Source organism: Panthera leo, chromosome B3, assembly GCF_018350215.1.
Source record: "Panthera leo isolate Ple1 chromosome B3, P.leo_Ple1_pat1.1, whole genome shotgun sequence".
NCBI lineage: Eukaryota > Metazoa > Chordata > Mammalia > Carnivora > Felidae > Panthera > Panthera leo.
Window position 1 is genome coordinate 63344051 of NC_056684.1, and position 19735 is coordinate 63363785.

The 19735-nt window shown below is 41.4% G+C and overlaps 1 long non-coding RNA gene across 1 annotated transcript; it reads left to right on the top strand.

Annotated features, from left to right (window-relative positions):
* Positions 1-324: 324 nt before the first annotated feature.
* On the top strand, positions 325-16991 carry LOC122222207. The gene is made up of 3 exons (XR_006203652.1): positions 325-490; positions 10823-11026; positions 16909-16991. It is a non-coding gene; the product is annotated as an uncharacterized LOC122222207 (long non-coding RNA).
* Positions 16992-19735: the final 2744 nt, after the last annotated feature.

Genomic DNA, 19735 nt, shown 5'->3' on the forward strand with positions numbered 1-19735 from the left:
GAGCTGGGATTATCGTGGAAAGTATTATGAAGGAGGCACATCTTCCTCTGGGCTAATGACCAATAATACTATGATTACCACCACTACCACTTTTTAACATTTATTGGATACTTACCAGATTTCCAGTATGGTTCTAAATACCTTTACATCTTATTCTGGGCGTTTTTTACATGTTTGCTCATCATATTAACACGATAACACAGAAGGAGGAGGAAATGGGCATAAAGAGCCTAAGAGACTTGCCCAAAGTCGCACAGCTACAGCTAGTGGTGGAGCTGGGTTTAAATCACATGCAGACTGCAAAGCCCCTGCTCCTGTCTGCCGAGCACGCTGCCTCTGATGGAAGGATTTCAGTATGTGCAGAGAAGGGCAAAGGCACTCTCGATGAGGGGAGCCCGGTCAGCAAAGGAGTGGGAGTGGTAATGTTTAAATGGAAAAGGACTGGCTGGTGGCTGCTTGATGTAACAATTGACACAATGCCCGAAATAGAGTAAGTGCTTGATAAATGTTTGTTGGATTATTGACTGAATGCTTAGAGAGAGAGAGAATGCTGGGGAAATAGGCTGGTATCAGATCATGTAGGGTTTTGAATTACAGTCTAAGTGGTTTAAACTTAGTCCAGTGGATAATATCTTCTCTAGAATGCTTGAGTTTCTGGGGAGGGCAGCACACTAGTTCATAAACATGCCATTCTAACCTGTATGTTCTCTTCTTCAGTACTTGCTAAAGAATTGCTAGAAAAAAAAAAAAAAAACAAAACAAAACCAAACCATGCTAATGAAGACTATTACAAAATCATGCTCTCTGAGTTTTGTGGAATCTTCACTGCAAAAGTCAGATGCTACTTACACTTGAGAGGTCAATCTTTTTTCTTATGCCTGTAATCCCTTTTAAATACATGCTAACGGGGTCACCTGGGTGGCTCAGTCGGTTAAGCATCTGACTTTTGGTTTCGACTCAGGTCATGATCTCATGGTTCATGAGTCTGAGTTCCCTGTCGGGCTCTGCACTGGTATTGTGGAGCGTGCTTGGGATTCTTTCTCTCTCCCTCTCTTTCTCTGTCCCTCCATGGCGTACGCTGTCTCTGTCTCTCTCAAAGGAGTAAAATAAAGTTAAAAAATAAAGAAGGGGCAGGAACTGAAAGGTCATGCCGGAGAGAAGAGCCAAAGAGGACACAACAAATGGCATGTTTACTAACAGGATGAGGGAAGCAGGAATAAGAAGTAAGCAGAAAGCATGATGTAGAGAGAAATTACTTTATGTACGTCTTGAGCCCAAGTCTTTTGATTTCAAATTCAGTTCTGGATACTTCCTGAGATTCTCCATATTATAAATCCTGCCATTCCTTGTGAGTATTCATTGTCCTTGACTTTTCAGCTGTGTTTTATGTAACTGCTCCTTTACCCCTTTTTGAAACTCTTTCCACTGAAGTGCCCTACTCTGGTCTCTTCCTCCTACCACTGCTTTGTCTTTTTAAGCTCTTCTTCCTCTATGCCCAAGGCCTGCCTGTGTCATTTTATCTATCTCCAGGCTTTATGCTTATATCACTTTGCATATGGTGCCCCAAAGTAGGTACATAATCTACTGGTATCTTTTCTGAGTTCTCAGGGAGCTCATATTTCCAACTGTTTGCCCAATATCTCTAAATAGTTAACACTCACCTAATTAGAGAAGGCTCCATGCAGTCCCATGGTCATCTTGCTTGGAGTGTCTTGTTTTCCCCCATTGACTTTGGAATGGGTCTAATTTCCTATCCAGAACAGGCTACAGCTTGCAATTGATTATGCACAATTGTTTATGTTGAGGTCACTGGATTTCCGTGTAACACCTAGCTCAAGGGAGGAGACTGAGGGTCCCAAGACACCGAGGTGTGCTTTGGCTTTTCCTCTGCTGGATCATTCAGCTAAGGAACTGCTCTTGCATATCTGTTATGTACCAGGCCAGTGCTGCTGTTGAAGACAAATTAGTCACAGGTGTTAGACTCAAGAAATTAGGACTATAATATTAAACTTTTAAATTCCCATCAGGCTCACATTTTATAACTTTATAATTATACATTTATAATTTTTAGCATGAGCTATAGAATAATGGGTTTAGATATCTATTAACACTCTTCATGTGGTAAGGTCAATTTTATGTAGAGGTTAAATAGGGAATCCCCATGATCGAGAGAGGGCATGTGTCATTGATGAAAGACACTTTCCCCACAAGGGTCTCCTTTCACCCTTCAAGTTCCCACAATATATGTTTTTTTACTTTGTGTTTCAGGCGATAAAGATTAACACTACGGATTGTTTTTGGAGTGGCAAATTCATTAAGCTTATTAAAATAACCATTCAAACCAGTATATCAGTTTAATTTCACCGTGAAGCTCTAGATCTTTCCTTCATGAGTCCTTTCTTCTTTTTTCTTCCTATTGGGTGATTCTGCTTCCCTTAGGCTCCTACATTCTGCTATTTAAGGGAAGAAACACTAAAGGTAGTGAGTGGGAGCTTCCTGAATTCTTAGTGGAAGGAGAGAGTGTGGATTCAGTGGCAAAGATATAAGAACTGTGGTAGTCTACTAACCGTGAGGTGGGTGCTGAGTAAGGTACTGAGAACAGGTGAGTGTGCAAGGGTTGGCAATAGCATCAAAGGCACAAAAACAGCTGGAAAAAGTGAAATTTGTGGTCCAGTCAGTACTATTTGGTTGTTTCTGGTACAAACAAGTAAACAGGTAGGTGGATGGTGTGTGTGTTTGTGTGTGTGTGTGTGTGCATGCGCACGTGTGTGTGTGTGTGTGTGTGTGTGTGTGAGAGAGAGAGAGAGAGAGAGTCAAGTAGAGAGACACAGAGAGACAGAGAGAGAAAAAGAGATAGCTAGCTAATAGAAAAAGTGAAAGGTACCTGCTTACTGTTCCCATTTGTCCTAGCCCCACAGAGTGACTCTAATGATGAAAATTTCAAGCTAGATGAGAGGGGAGCCCATGGACTTGCCCCGCTGGGTAGGAGGTGTTTTGGGGGCAGTTGCAACTCTGTAGCCCCCTCAAAATACTCCTTGAAACCCTCTGAAGTGCGAGGCTACCCAAATTTTCTCTGGATTGAAAATGATGAGGATCATGTTGGACCATCCCAAATGTCTTGGGTGTAGCCTCAACTAGCCCTCTAAGAGATTGCCTGAGGCCAGTACATTGGAGTAATAACAGCAATACAACAGCTGCCATATTGCAGGCCAATTCCATGGCACACCCTCACCCTAGACTTCTTTGCTTCCATGATTTCCTTTAATCCTCTCAATGAGCACATGAAGTATTACTAACGGGTTTATGGATGCAGAAACTGAGGCTCAGAGTGTTTAAGTAACCTGCCCAAGATCTAAAATCAGGGGGTTTTGATAAAATGCATTTCTCTTAGACAATGTCTTGATTCTTTCTTGACCTATGATTTCACTTAAGTGCATGGCTTTCTGAGAAGGTTCTGTATTCTGTCCTAGTGAGAAAAGGTCACAGGGCCTCAAGGTCTTGGAGCTGATCTCTCTAATATGACGCAGAACACAGGCCTCATTTCCACACTGCCATCTCTCCTTGCATGCTAGCTTGCTACAGCTGGCTCTGTGATGCAATGTCCATCTTCCTACTCTGCTCATAACTTGGTGATATCAACAGCAGAGCGGTGGAACATCTGTCCCTTGAAGACCACAAGGGAAGCTACTGTCTTCTCTCTGACAACATAAGTGGCAGTGGAGAAAGATGGGAACTGCCCCAGCCTGGGGAATCATGATGTTAAGTATCAAAGGGTTAAGGAAGAATTGCACTGAATTTGGTATACAAGTTGTTAGTTTGGTTAATCTTTGTTTCCCGGTGAACTGGTCACTCCAGACAAAGAATTTGCCTTTTTGTACAGAGCTTGCATGTATCTCAAGTTTCTGAATTTGCACACTCAGCTGATCCCCTAAAAATTGTCAACTGATGTAAAACAGCAAAAGTCAAATTGTTCAAATGCTTGGTGCTGCTGTTTATTCCAGTATGACAGATTTTACTTGTCTTTGGACTATGCAGAACAATTGAAAGCAGGTTTAAAGAAATTTGAGGTGCTCCGGCACTAGCAAACCTGAGAAGCCATTGGCTTATCTGGGCCTAGAGAGGCAAGGGGAGAAATAGCTTTTCTGACTCTCAGAGAAGGCTGGAGCCATGGAAGATGGGCTGCCAGGCAGGAGCTATACTAGTGAAGAAAAGTGATCACAGTCACCCCTCAGAGATGAAGTAAGGAGGGAGCAGGAGGAGAAATACGCCACCCTTTTTCTTGCCATTTCCAACCTCCCACAAGGGCTCCCATTGTGTGAGAGTAATAGACAACCAGAGGTAAGGTGCCTGGAGGTACAGTGGGAGTTGTACTCATGCAGTACAGGGTACAGCAGGAAAAGGACAGGATGGATGTGGCAATGAGGGAGTAACAAATGGAGAAAAACCAGCATAATGTCGAATTACTCTTTGGCTCCCCAGTGGATTGTATAGTGCCCAACACTGAGTAGAAAGTTAACAGGTGTTTTTAAATGGAACAGAACTGGAAGAGATCTCAGAGCTCATTGGGTTCAGATCCCTGACTTTATTGCTGAGGAAGCTGGAATTGAGAGATGTGGAGATGACTTACTGAAGACCATGTTAATGGCCAATGGTTAAATGAGGATCCTGGGGCAAGTGTCTGGGTTCCACGACTAGTGTTCCCTCCACACCACCACCATCTGTGGGTGAGCACAGTCGATCTTATTCTCTCAGCTCATTCTTCTGCTCCTCATTATATTCATCTTGGTCTTTTTAGTCCTTCTTGCCTCTTTCACCTTACTCCCACATCTGGAACAGCTTTCCTTTCCTTCCTCTTCGTGATCACATGCATTACCAAGCACCTATTGTGCACAAGACAATGCACTCAGTCCAGAACTTACAAATGTAAGTCCATGCCAGTCTCCATGTTCTTTCTGCAGCCACTCCTTAGCACTGGCCATTCCCTATCCTTTGGAATGTAATTCATGTCTGTGATGCCCTGACCAACTCCTGTCCAGTAGTCACAGCTCAGCTCTCATGCCACTTCTTCTGAGGGGCAGCCCCGACTCCCTCTTTCTGGCACTTAACTCATTGCACTGCTATTATCTGTGTATACATGGTGCTCCCTTAATTAAAAACAAGCACTTGTATTTTAGCATGGTTCCTATCACACAGTAGGTTTTAATAAATGCTTGGTGAGCAACTGAATAAAGGGTGATGAGGAAGGGATCTGCCAAGTGACTACATTTGAGACCTTTTGCTTCCCCCTCTATCCTGCCATGGCTACCTCCCAGCCACTCTCAGAAGATCAACACTTTTTATCCTTGGGGGTGTTACTACTATTTGTGGGGCACCTATGACCTGCCAAAAGCTAATTTAGTTGCCATTCGACTGGTGAAGAAACTGAGTTGCAGAATAAAGACCTGCCCAAGGTCACATGCAGATTTGTGCTGAAATTTGACCTCAAGACTGCCTGGCTCTAAGTGTATGAACTATGCTGCATTGTTTAATCTATCTTATGCTTATAAGGATATTCATTGATTAACTCATGAAATTCAAATATTTAATTAAAATGCCACATGAAGAACACCTTCTCCAACATTTTCTTCATCACGTTCATCTCTTCTGCTCTAAATGTAATCATTGCCTTTCACTTTATTTTTTTATGGCACTAAGATGGTCACTATGCTCCTACCATGTTCGTTGTGCTACATGATTTTCAAAGACTAAGATAAATATCACGTTTTATGTTTTCTGAAATTACCTTTAGTGCTCTGTATGCATACAGTGAACAGATTTTATCATCCTGTGACATTGGAAAGAGATTGAAATCTCCAGTTTTGAAAGAAGGCCAGATTGAGCTTGGTGTAGTTAAGCAATTCAGCCAAGTCCTCACAATGAATGGTGGCCTAAGTTTGACCACAACTGGGAAAAAATGGGAAGCACAATTTGTTTCTTGACCTACTTATCTCAGTTTCAGAACTTTTTGGGTCTTAAATATTGAATTATAATCTAATGAAGCTGTGGTCTGTCCTAAGACAAACTGCATTTTTTAAGTCCATCTTTAAGATTGGAAAAAACCCTCTAAAACTTAAAAGTGTTGAATCAAAATGGCAGAATGGCAGATAATCCCATTAGTAATTTGGGCAGCAACCAGTTGTTTATACTGAGAATGATAAAACCAGCTTCACGTAAGAATAAGACCTCAGCTTCTCCTGTTCTCTGATTTCTTAGGGGTGTTGATGCCCGTCTCCACCCTTGATGGTCATTTTTTTCTTCATCTGCACAAGAGCTCTGACATGACCACCAAAGTAAACTCAGGGCCGTCCAAGGCCTAGCAAAGAGACCTGGACTGACATGAGCTTAGAGTGGGTGTGATGCATGGTCTTGTAGAAGGAAACTGTGGTGCAGACAAAGCTTAACGTAATTTGTTTGATCCTGAGAGGGACTCATATTTTATATGGAAGACAAGCTGAAAGTTAAGGAATTTGTTAAGAATTTGCCTCGGTAGATCCTGAAACTGTAGTGGGCTACATAGTTCCAGGAAAGGCAAAGAAACTCTTCTGGTGTTCAAATGTGTGTATCCAACAGGGAAGGAAGAAGGCAGAGAGAGAGAGAGAGAAAGAGAGAGAGAGAGAGAGAGAGAGAGAGAGAGAGAGATGGAGGGAGAGAAGGAGGAGGAGGAGGAGGAGGAGGAGTTTTGATCAATATCTTTCTGGTCTCTAACCCTGAGGTGTTGATCATTTATGTCATTATGATGGGTCTGGCAGCTGACACTGTCAGGCATGAGGTCAGCAGGTTCTTAACAAGGATGATACATCCATGAATACCAATAGAGGGGGCTCCTGGCCACCCTCCTGGAGAGGCAGACACTCAGGCATGGCTGCTGCCTGGGGAGGACAAGGGAGGCCGAGTTCCCTGTGATGAGGAGGCCGAACAGGGAGGGTTTGTACGCAGGTGTCGTGCATCACTGACTTGCTGGCCTATTTGTGTTCCATGGGTTTGTATGTGTGTACAAGGGCACGTGGGTATGTGTACCTTTTTCTGTTGCACCTTAATATATTTTTCCCCCTCAATATATTCAATGGTTTCCTGCATGAATTCTGGCCCTGGAATTGTTGCAACCACTGATCTTATTTTTTCACACTTCATCAACACTTTAGATCTCTGGGTACTAGAACATCATAAAGATTCATGTGTTGGTGTTTCTCATCTACCCAGCTTGGTTACTGCCTAAACTCCTGTAGGCACTGCCCTTCATTTATTTGCATTTTCCTGGTCATCTTATGTCATTGTTTCAGCACCTGGCAATTACCTGCAGGATTGGCAAATACTTTTATTATATGCACTAAGAAGAAAGTGGTCACTTTGCTCTTAATTGCCATTTCCACATTTCAGTGCTGTTTCTGGTTGCACTGCAATGATATATCTGTAGACTTTGCATGCTTACCGCCAGATCTGTGGGCTAGGAGCCTGTTTGTAACACTGCCCACACCTTATATCCTACTCTTGTTCTTTAGATTCCTGGGATAGAAATAGGATTCTTTGCTCCATAAAAAGAGATTAAAGCTCTCAGAGCTCTGTTTTGTTTTGTTTTTGATTTGGAAGGTTAGAGGTAGATCTAACTAAGATCAAGATACTCTCTCAACCAACAAATGAAACATGCTTTGGCAAAGATACATATACTCGTGTGAACAACAGGTTTCAATATTTGAAATCCTAAACTAAACCTTTTTTTTTTCATGTATAAAAACACCTTTATTTTTCTCTTCACTCAAAAATTAACTTGGATGGCTGTTGATTTCTCGGTTGAGAACTGCCATGCACAATTGTGTGGCATTATCAAATTTAAGAAAAAATATCCATCTCCCCAACAAAAATATGGCTTAAAAGTTTTTAGCCAACCCAATATATAATATTTCACATGGAACAAGAAAAGAGTAATCCATATTTATAATTTTGCATTCATTAATTTTGTAACATGAACATTTAAAACAACCTATTACAAAAATCACATTTTAGTTTGAAATACTGCTTTCTTGCTTTCTTGTTTTCTTAAATAGCTCATATTTCCATTATGAACTAAACTGAGATAAAATGTGAGGCTCTTTCATAGGTCTTATTCAGCTCTCAGATTCCAATGCAACAAATATTTATTGAATGGCTAATTTTGTGTAAGGCAAGGAATTCGCCTCTTATGATGTGGTGTCCTGTGCTGAGGACATGAGCTCTGTGCTTATATCTCAGCCTGTGGTTAGTGTCACGAGAATTCTCTCACAGAGCAGACGCTATGACCCCAAGATGGCAGTGGTAGGGAGCATCTGCTCGGGTGCAGTGGGTCATGCTATGACTCAGGAGCGATAATTTGACATGCAGGGACAGGCTCTCAGTTTGGAAGGAAACTTGTTTTAGATTATCCTTAGACTAGTAGAAAACAAAGTCAGAGAGTGGGTAACCACATTCATTCATTTGTTCAACAGACACTGAATGAACAATTAATGTAGAAGGCACTCAGGAAAAGAGAAATGAACAAGATGATTGTTTTCTCCAGCTCTTATGGATTTTACATCGGTAGGAACAACACACTTTACCAAAGACCCCAATATTTAGTCGTTACATTCCAATTATAATTATTTTGCAGGTGAACAATAGGCTGCTGTGAGAAAATACAACAGGGACACCTAATTTGGATATTCCAAAAAAGTGACATTTACGTAGAACTATGATGGGTAAAAAGAAATTAGCCCAGTTAAAGTGGTGGGCTGGAGGTGGGAGGAAGGTTGTGATTCAGGTGAGGACATGGCATGTGATAAAATCCCAAGGCAGGCAGGTGTGGTCAGGGAAATAATAGAAGGACAAAGTAGAGCTTAGTGGGTTTGACCAGGCTGAAGGAGGGTTGCTGACTATGGTCTTGACTTTAACTTTATTCTAAGAACAATGAGAAGGTTTTGAGTGGGGGGCACAACACGAGATGTATGTTTCAAGAAGAAGGACCGGCTGCTGGTGGGAAGTGTGTTGAAAGGTGGTGAAGAATCCAGAGAAAGTGGGAACAAGGCCATTTCAACAGTGGAAACTAGGGATGTGGTTTCTGCATATGTGTCTACTGTGTTTGGGGTGCTTGATCAGGATTAATTGGTGCTATTGAGAGTATGCGTTTCATGGGTGGCTTCTCAGTGTTAAGGTGAGAGCATTAAAGGTTTGGCACCCAGTCCCTTGGACCAATGACACATCTCTCATTTGGGGTTGTGTTTAGGGATATGTAAAATGATACATGTTTCCTTAGAGCTTAGCACCCTGCAAAATTTTTTATTTATTTTTAATTTTTTTGACATTTATTTAGTTTTTTTTAAAGAAAAAAAAATTTTTAATGTTTATTTATTTTTGAGAGAGAGAAAGCAGAGTGTAAGCAAGGGCGGGGAGGGGCAGAGACAGAGAGGGAGACACAGAACTCAAAGCAGGCTCCAGGCTCTGAGCTGTCAGCACAGAGACTGACGTGGGGCTTGAAATCACAGACTGAGAGATCGTGACCTGAACCGAAGTTGGACGCTCAACCGAGCCACCAAGGCGCCCCTTAGCACCCTGCAAAACTTAAAGCAGCAAGTTCTGTGAGCTCTGGCTTTTGTAATAGGCAGCGAAGTTTTGATTATTTAGCAGCTATCTGGCTGCCAACATTCTTACTCGTGTTATTTTGACAGTTAGCGTGCCATGCTATTGGACATGCCCTATCTATTGCGCAACAGCAGGGTGACTAAGTGAGGCAGGATTCCCCACGTGAAGGAAACGCTCCTACCTCCTGATGAACATCCTAAATGTCAGTTTCGGGATCGGATGCGCCCGGACTCTGCAGGTTGGGTGCCCTGTCTTCCTGCCAGTGTTAGGGGTGCTGCTGCTAATGATGGAAGCTAGGCAGCTCTCCAGCCCCTGAGATGCAGCCTCCTAAAGACAGAGCCAGCTAATAGTGGACAAGTCTTCTTGCTAGTTGCTTGTTAGGTTTCATCAGGTTTCCTAGCCCTTGGTAGGTGGGAGAAACAGAGCGGAAAGACCGCAAGCTCTGAAGATAGGCACATTTTGATTGCGCCGTATGAAGCTCTGTAAGCTTAAGCACAGTGTTTAGCCTCTCTGAGCCTGACTCCCCTCACCTGTGAAAAGGGGATAATACAATGTTAGCCTCTTGGGATTCTCTTGAGGATAGACGTCACAGCACATGCAAAGGGCCCCATAGAGGTTTCCCACACTGCAGGCATCTGATACATGTGAGTTTCCTTCTCTATGTTAGCCATGTAATAACTGTAATAACTAGCTTGCCTAATGAAACCCAGGGGCCCCTGTTTTGCGGTAGTGGTATCAACCACATCCTCATATTTTGTAGCTGATTTGTAAGATTGTCACTTATCTGTGCTGTACCTTCCTTCTGAGGGCCAGGTTAATCGACTTTGCAGTAGAAGCATGAAGCAGATAAGACTATCAGCTCTGAGTATATCTGACTATAATTTGTAGACTGTCAGTAACGTAATGTAGCCAGTCTGGCCCTGGTCTCGGACAAATTCATGGGAAGATGCTGTGCTGCTCTCAAATAGTTAAGAGAGTGGATCTTTTATCTATGCGTTTATTGAAATCTCATCAGAACCTGTGATGCCCATCTACCACATTTTCAAGCTCATAGGTCCATGAATGTATTAACTCCGTTCAAAGAAGTGCTTTTTCATCAGGTCTTAACTTGCCTTTGCTAACCTCATAGCATGCTCCTTGGTTCTAATATTTTCTTGGATTGGGGAATAAATTCTAACCCCTGTTTTCATTTTAGGCAGGTGAGCAACAGTGAAAAAACATGAAAAAGCACTGGCCCTGGACTCAGGAAATTGGCTGAGACTTTCATTTCTGCTGCTTGTCAATTGGATAAATGTAATTTCTTTGAGACTCCATTTTCTCCCATTTGGAATGGTGATAATGATACCTATTCTGCCCACTTTATACATTGGCTGTGAGGATGGAAGTTTATCCCTGAAAGGTATGTGAACTGTAAAGCACCAAACAAATGATTTTCCTCAGATAATGGCATCACCACAGGGGCTAAAATCAATTCTGATGTCAGTCCTCCCCCCAGTTCCACTGAATCAAGATGTCTAGTGGCGGGATCCAGGCACTTCTATTTATTTGTTTATTATTTTTTTAATGCTTATTTATTTTTGAGAGACAGAGAGAGACAGAGCACGAGTGGGGGAGGGGCAGAGAGAGAGGCAGACACAGAATCGGAAGCAGGCTCCAGGCTCTGAGCTGTCAGCACAGAGCCTGATGCAGGGTTTGAATCCACGAACCATGAGATCATGACCTGAGCCGATGCCAGATGCTTAAAGGACTGAGCCACCCAGGTGCCCCTAGCACTTCTCTTTAAATTAATGAACGAGCAGTGTCTGGGTGGCTTAGTTGGTTAAGCATATGACTTCTGATCTCAGCTCAGGTCATGATCTCGCGATTTGTGAGACGGAGCCCTTGCCTAGGGCTCTGTGCTGACAGCATGGATCATGCTGGGGATTCTCTCTGCCCTCTCTTTCTGCCCCTCAGCTGCTTCTGTCTCTCTCTCTGTCTCAAAATAAATACATACACTTTCACATAAATAAACAAACAAATGGATAATATGTATATATATACATTTAACTAAGTGTGTGAAGCAAGGGTGGAAATCCACTGTCCTGTAAAAACAGGATGATGTCACCATTCACAATATTAGAGGCTTGATTTTTCCAAACGATGAGCTTGACTCCTTCTGGCCCATCTTCAGCTGCAAGTCTTTGCCCCTCACACTCTGGGTATTTTCGGACTTAGCCACATTCTCCCCTCCCGTCTCATCTTGTGACAGCACAGTGCTCCAGCCATGTTAGACTAGCCTAGCCTCCGTTGGCTGAAAACCCCATTCCCTTCCTTGCCTTTGTGATCCTGCCCTGTGATTCCTTGGGAGGACATTCTCACTGGGGAGCAGGGACCTGGTCTTCACGTAGCATCGATAATTGAGACGTAGACATTTCAAACGGGAAGTGATCTTATGACCATTCAGTTTATCTTCTGTTTCACAGAGGAAAACTCTGAGACCCAAAGAAGGTAACACAGGCCAGACCACAAGGTAACATAGCCGGTTAATGATAGAGTCACGATTAGAATCCAGGGTTTCAGACTCCAGACCACTGCTCTTTATACCACTTACCTAAAGCCATTAATGGAGCAGCTATTGTGTTGCAGGTGCTGGCATAGAGTTGTAATGTTAACATGCAAAACTGTGTCATGTATCTATCATTCCAAGCACAGAACGCTTATCTCTAGCACTTACAATTTTTTATTATTTTTTTTTGCACTTATAATTTTTTGTAAATGATTCCTTTTAGTATACTTAAAAATTCCCTAAGGTGCCTGGGTGGCTCAATTGGTTAAGTGTCCAACTCTTGGTTTCCACTCAGGTCATGATCTCATGGTTCGTGAGATTGAGCCCCACGTTGGGCTCTGCGCTGACAGCACGGGGTCTGCTTGAGATGATCTCTCCCTCTGTCTGCCCATCCTCACTGGTGCTCTCTCAAAATAAATAACTAAACTTAGAAAATAAATAAAAATTAAAATGCGCTTGATCTTTAAAGCTTTTCAGGACATTATACTTTCTTCTAAGTATGTTCAGCTACCACCCACAACCTATGCATATCTACCCTGCATTATACATCGGACCTGAGTTACATGAGAGCTGGGCCTTTTCTTCAGGGATTTCAGCCACCTCCTCGGCCAGGCTCAGACCATTAGCAGAGATGGGGCTACTTCTGGCCTATTTTCCTCAATCTAAGTGCTCACGCATGGCTGCATCGTGGTCACTCTGCCAGGTTGTCTGGCATTGTCTTTAGAATGGACCCTTTAACTTCTAGTCTGGTGTCCTAATGCCAGTGCTAAAGGACTGATTACCTGACATTTGTTCTCAGTATTTTACTTTGGGAGAAATTTGTAAATGATGGTAAAAGAATTTGACATAAGGATTTTGTTAGGATTTACAGAGAGTGGCTTGGGCCAGCACATCCTCAAGCTAACCTCCAAAGTTGTCCTGTGTACAGCTATGGGGTCACACTCTCAATCAGATTCTTAGACAGCTCAGGGCAGGAAAACTCCTAGTAAATGTAAAGACTAAATGAGCGTGTAGGGAGCGGTGGGTTAAGTTCAGGAAACTGTGATTTCTTTTCTCATGGCTCCTTACTCAATGTGGTGTAGAAGCAAAGACGCAGAGTTTGGAATTGCTGATCTCTAGAGAGTTCCTCCACGACATACACTTCTCTATTTGACAACCTGGTGTCTGAAGGACTGCGTTAAGCAACGTGTGCAAAACGCACTGTCCTTTCAACATTTCCTCTGCGTCTCTGCATTTACAAGGCCCCTTTATTTCCAGCGTATCGGCAACATCAGTTTAGAAAATGAAAAATAGCGGGGCGCCTGGGTAGCTCGGTCAATTGGGCGTCCGCTTCGGCTCAGGTCATGATCTCGCCGTCTGTGAGTTCGAGCCCCGCGTCAGGCTCTGTGCTGACCGCTCAGAGCCTGGAGCCTGCTTCGAGTTCTGTGTCTCCCTCTCTCTGCTCCTCCCCTGCTCACGCTCTGTCTCTCTCTCTCTCTCTCTCAAAAATAAAGAAAGAGTAAACAATTTTTTAAAAAAGAAAATGAAAAATAGTGATGGATCAGTAAGTACTACAGGTCCTAAGATCAGATGCTTGTTAATCAAGTATAATTAACATACAGTGTTATACTCGTTTCAGGCATACAATAAAGTGATTCAACAATTCTATACATTTCTCAGTGCTCATCAGGATGCATTTGCTTTGAATCCCCTTCACCTATTTTACCCCTACTCCATTCCCCCACCTCCCCTCTGGCAACCACCTGTTTGTTCTCTGTATTTAAGGGTCTGGTTTTTTCTTTGTCTCTTCTTTTCTTTGTTCATTGGTTTTGTCATAAGATCAAATACTAACATGTATTTGAAGCATTGAAGAAAAATTGGCAAATTTATGATCTCACATAAGTTTCTAATGCCAGAGCCTATCTTGTGTTGTTTAAGATAAAGCTGCCTTCGTTAAAACCACTAGGACTTGTAAGGAAGTTATTATGAGTTTGAGATCTTTAAAGATCTCTCTTTCTCTCTAGGGGTTCAGAATCAGGCAAGGGTTGAAGGACATTCTTTTAAGCTATTATTTACTTTTTCTTTTTTTAAAAAGAAGACCCATGCATTTGGTTGTTACTGTTTTCTGCTACAGATATTTGTTAAAACTTGGTCTTATCCACATTCTTTTTTATGCTTTTTTCATGCATTGTTTTTTTGTTTTTTTTTTGTTTTGTTTTTGTTTTTGTGTTTTTAATTCAACCAATACTTACTGAATGCCAGACATGATTCTAGCTTCTGGGAACAGCACAATGAACAAATGTGTTCCTGCTAGTGCAAGAAGACAAATGTCGTATCTTTAAAAGGCTTAATAAAACTGATAAGCTTTTGACAGAAGTGATGAGTAGAAGAAAGAAAGAATAAATGGAATGAGAAAAGAAATAAAACCACAGATCTGTATTTATTAAAAAGATAATCGTGTGTAGAACTGTATATGCCATCAAATTAGAAAAATTAGGAGAAATATATAAATTTCTTAAAAATAGTATATTAAAACATACTCGAGAAGAGATAAAAACAAGTCTAAATGATCTGGTAACTACTAAAGGAATTGAACAAATTATTTAAAACCTACAAAGAAAACATTAGCTTCAATAATTTTAGGGGTGCATTCTGCCGATTACCCAAGGAACAAGTAATTCCTTTCAGATAACATAAAAGGAGGAATAACCTCTCAATTTATCTTATAACATGAGTAAAAACCTGGTGTTGAAACTAGACAAGGACAGATGAGAAAGAAAAATTACACAGCGGTTTTTCACTCATGAACATAGATCTGAAATGCTAAATGAAAATGTTGACAAACTGAATCCAGAAATATATTAACAAAATATAATAAGTTACTACCTAGTTAGATGTTTTCCAAAATGCGAGGTGAGTTGAACATCAGAAAAAATATTATTGTAATTCACCATTTTAAAGTTTGCAGTAAACAAAAATATGGTCACCTTCATGTAGGAAAAACATTTGATAAAAGCCAACAACCATTCATGGTAAATACGAATGGCTAAGAAAGCAAATTTCCTGAACCTGTTTAAGAGTAGCTGCAAAAAACCTTACAACAAACTTGATACTTAATGGCAAAATGTTAAAAATACCATTCTGTTTAAAATCAGGAGCAAGACAAAAATGCCTGGTAACTGGTTCAACGCAAATGGTAAAGCAGGGAAAAATAGCAGATGTATAAAGATTAGGAAAAAGGAACCAAAATGTCAGTTTGCAGATGAAACAAATTTCCGCATAAAAGCAAGAAGGCTCTAAAAGTTTAGGTTGCATTGCAGATATCTTAAAGTCCTTGGACTCTCACATGTAACTTACTTGAAGGAAAGAGGAGTGTGACGGTTAATTTGTGTTGGACCTTAGCAGGTGTCAGGCTCAGTGCTAGATTGTTTTAAAATAATCATAATTATTATTATAACAGCTACTATTTATTGTACCAATTCCTCTGTCGAAAAGTAGGTGAATTTTTACAGTTACTGTTTCTAATCCTCACACAAATTACAAGTATTATTCAAGAAATTATTATTGCTATTTTACAGATGAGAGAACTAAGATTCTAGAAGTTAAGTAACTTACCCAAGTCGACTCCAAGCCTGTGTTCTTTACAATGCATGAGGCTTCCCAAAGATACGGAACTTGTTTCCGGTGGTGTCCTAGATGCCCAATTAAGTATCTGTGAACTGTTGCACTTAGAGTCCGAGTCAAACGCTTGTCTCACAAAAGGATCAGCACTTCTTCAAAATCAAGAGTCAGAGCCATTAAAGCAGCTATCACTTGTCCAGGATTTTCTGGTTCCTTTGCTTTTCCTCTTGGGGCCAGAAGAGAATTTCTAGGGAGCTTTCACTGTTGGATACTGGAAAGGATAGACGACGTATGTATTGATGTGCTCAGGCTGTTATAACAAGATACCACAGACCAGTGGCTTAAACAACAGCAATTTGTTTTCTCACAATTCTGGAGGCTAGACGTCCAAGAGCAAGGTGTTAGCAGGTTTAGTTTCTTCTGAGGTCTCTCTCCTTGACTGGTAGAGGGCTGCCTTCTCCCTGTGTCCTTCTCGTGGTCCTCTTGCTGTGTTGTCAGGGTCCTAATCTCCTCTTCTGTGGACACTAGTCATACCGGAGTAGGGCTCATCCTAATGACCTATTTTGACTTACTCGCCTCCTTCATGGCCCTATCTCCAAATACAGTCACACTCTGAGGAAGCAGGGTCTAGGATTCCGACATATAACATTTGGAGGGACACACTTAAGCTCATAACTATATCTCAGGGGAATAATAGGATAGAGTTGCAGTCTCAGAGAGGTTGGATACTTTTGGGGTATGTGTGATCGTGAGTCCTTATGGGGAATCCTCCATGGACAAAGAACAACAGACAGCAGCATCACCAGGTTACACTGGCCGTTGACAGAAGTATATACTTAGGCTTTAGGCTTAGAACACTACTCTCATTGGGATCATTGATGAAAAGGCAAATTCAAGTTCAGATCTCCATTGAGAACAGGAGCAACCAACAGGATATCCCTCCCTCCTTGTTTTCCCTTCATCTTTTATGAACCTGCCAAGGCTGGTGAGTGGGAGCTTCTAAACACCCACCCAGCTGGCCATGCATTCATCAATTCATCAATTCTGTTAGGACAATGAGAACTTAGTCTCAAATTTCCAGATAGATTTGGAAAATAACAAAGGTTTGACATTTCATGAGAGTATTTTTTTTCCAGGCCATGTTTTGTCATCAGAGGCCATGCAGGGGCATACAAATAGAGCATGGGAGCATTGAAGAAACCTGAATAATAAAGTTGGACTTGAAAACATCCCTCAGTGTTGCCTCTCCTTTATTCTTAGCCTCTCCCCTCCTCTCTTCCTTTCCCCCGCCCCCTACCATGTTCCTTTACGCAGAGAAACAGAGCTCCCTTTTGGAAGATAAATCTGGAGACAGTCTCGACTCCAACCCAAGGGCAAGTTCCCAAAGAGCCAGGCCCTCATTTAGTCCCTGCCCAGCCCTTCAGTTTGGTGAAGAGATACTGGAATGATCTTTATCTGCTGAGTAGAGACCATGAGTCTCTAGGTAACTTTTTTAGTCATCACCTGGATTGACATTGACCTCCAATCTGAAATTGAGGTACTCATGTATAGCTGTATTCTTTAATTGCCTTAGCGTTGTGTTCACACAAGGACTTGCAGAGAATTGGAGAATTGGAGGTTAGGTCTCTAGGGTATCAATAGGGAGAATATATGGTGGTTTGAATGATAGTTAGAATATTAGAGCATTAAAGGATAATCTTTTCTAACCTTACGTTTCTGGAATATGCCAACCTTTGAGTCATGATTTATCGCATTTCTTGACTCAGGGCTTGAACTCAGAATATAGGATGTTCTTGAACCTCACAGTTTACTTAAAGCATCATAGTGATATTAGAATATCACTAGATATTAGAAAGGAAATAGTTCAACTACACAGAAGGTAGTTAACATTTATCAAATGTTTTGCTCTACGCTTGGTCCCGTGCCGGTAACTTTATATTATTTCTTTATTTAGTAAAAAAATAATGTAGTGGCAATACTTAGCATGAAGATACACCTCCAGCATGGATTGAACCCTTGAAGGGAGGCATGTGAAATGTAAGATGCTTCATCTACTTACATTCTCATGTCTCTCCTTTCTCCTTTGTCTTCCAACTCAGTTCCCACAGGCATAGTGGCTGTACTTCAGTTATTCCTATTAAATGGTACTTTAGAACAGGTGGCCTTTAGAAGACACTCTGAACTTGAACACCTCCAGTGAAAGACCTTCCTTGACCACCCTATCTAGAGAAGCCAGCAAGTATCCCCTCCATCAAATCCTTTTATTTCATCATCTCATAGCATTTCTTATAATTCTATATCTTGTTTATTACTATCTGGATCCCCTTCTAGAATGCAGCCAATCTGTTCTCTACTCTGTCCAAAGGACCTCCAACAGTGATGGGCACAGACTGTTTCAATGGTTATTTGTTGTGTGACTCAGACAAATGACAGCAGCCCCACTAGCTGGCTAACTGGAGTAGTTTGGATCATGTCTTTAAGAAATCAAAGCTCATGCTGATGTGGCTGAAATCTCAAGCTTTCCCATGAATTCACAATAATGTAAGGTCTAGTCTGCCATTGTAATACATGATGTCTTAATTAATTCACTAAAATATTCTTCCATTTCCTTATAATTAGTGTTGCCTGAATGGAGTGGAGTGAAATAGTGAGTGGGGCTTTGCCATGAACACTTGGGCAACTTTGCCTTCTATATCATATTTTATTGCTTGGATATTATACCTTTTCAAATCTTTTCACTTTTTGATGGCCATTTGGATTTTTTTTAATACTTAGAAACATTTTCATGCGCGTCTCCTGGCAAAGAGTTCTCTAGGGTTTTGTGATCCCGACAAAGAGCTGTGTCTCCATCCCTGACCTACTGAGTTAGAATCTCTGTGGATGGGACCTAGGGATCTGGGCTTTAGTAAGATCTCCAGGTGATTATCACACACAGTATAACCACCTATGTAACTTAAAAAAAATACCAGTAGCCAAGCCCTACCTCAGAATAGTTAAATCATAATCCCTTAGGATGGGGCCAAGTGATTCTACAGTGTTGCTGTAGAATCAGGCAACTACTTATATGAGTAGGATTGCCGTGTCTTAGGGCACAAGTTTGTTAAATTTTACTACGTGAAGTCAAATTGCTTTTCCAAAATGGTTGCCTGAGTTATGCTCCTACCAGCTTTTTATGAGTGCTCCTTTTGCTCTGTGTCTTCACCAGAACTTGTATTATTTGACTTTTTAAAAGTTTATTTCTTTATTTTGGGAGAGACAGAGACAAGTGGGGGAGGGGCAGAGAGAGAAGGAGAGGGAATCCCTACCAGGTCCCATGCTGCCAGCCCAAAGCCCAATGGGGGGCTCAAACCCACAAAACTGCAAGATCATGACTTGAGCTGAAACTAAGAGTCGGACACTTAACTGACTGAGCCACCCAGGTGCCCTTACTTGACTTTTCAATTGTTGCCATTTTTATAGGTACGAGGTAGGCATCTTGTTATAATTTTAATTTGTATTTATTTGGTTAATAGTGGGGCTAAATATTTCCTTATATGTTTAAAGGCCATTAATATTTTTAATTCTGTGAAAAATGCCTATTCGTGGGGCCATGGGTGGCTGATTGTTTAAGTGTCCAACTCTTGGTTTTGGGTCAAGTCATGATCTCACAGACCTGACACTGAGCCCTGTGTCAGGCGCCCTGTGACCCTCCCCTGCTTATGTGCACGCATTCACTCACTTTCTCTCAAAATAAATAAATAAACCTCAAAAAAAGTCCCTATTCATATCTTCTGCCATTTTTTTCCCTACTGGATTGTCTTTTTATTGATTTGTAGTCATTCTTTATGTATTCTGGATGCTAATTCTTTGTCAGTTATACATGAAGGAACTACCTTCCTTCTACTTTTTGTTTTGTCTTTCCATTTTCTTCAGGGAATATTTTGACTAACAGAATTTTTTTAAAATGTCATTGAATTTCCCTCT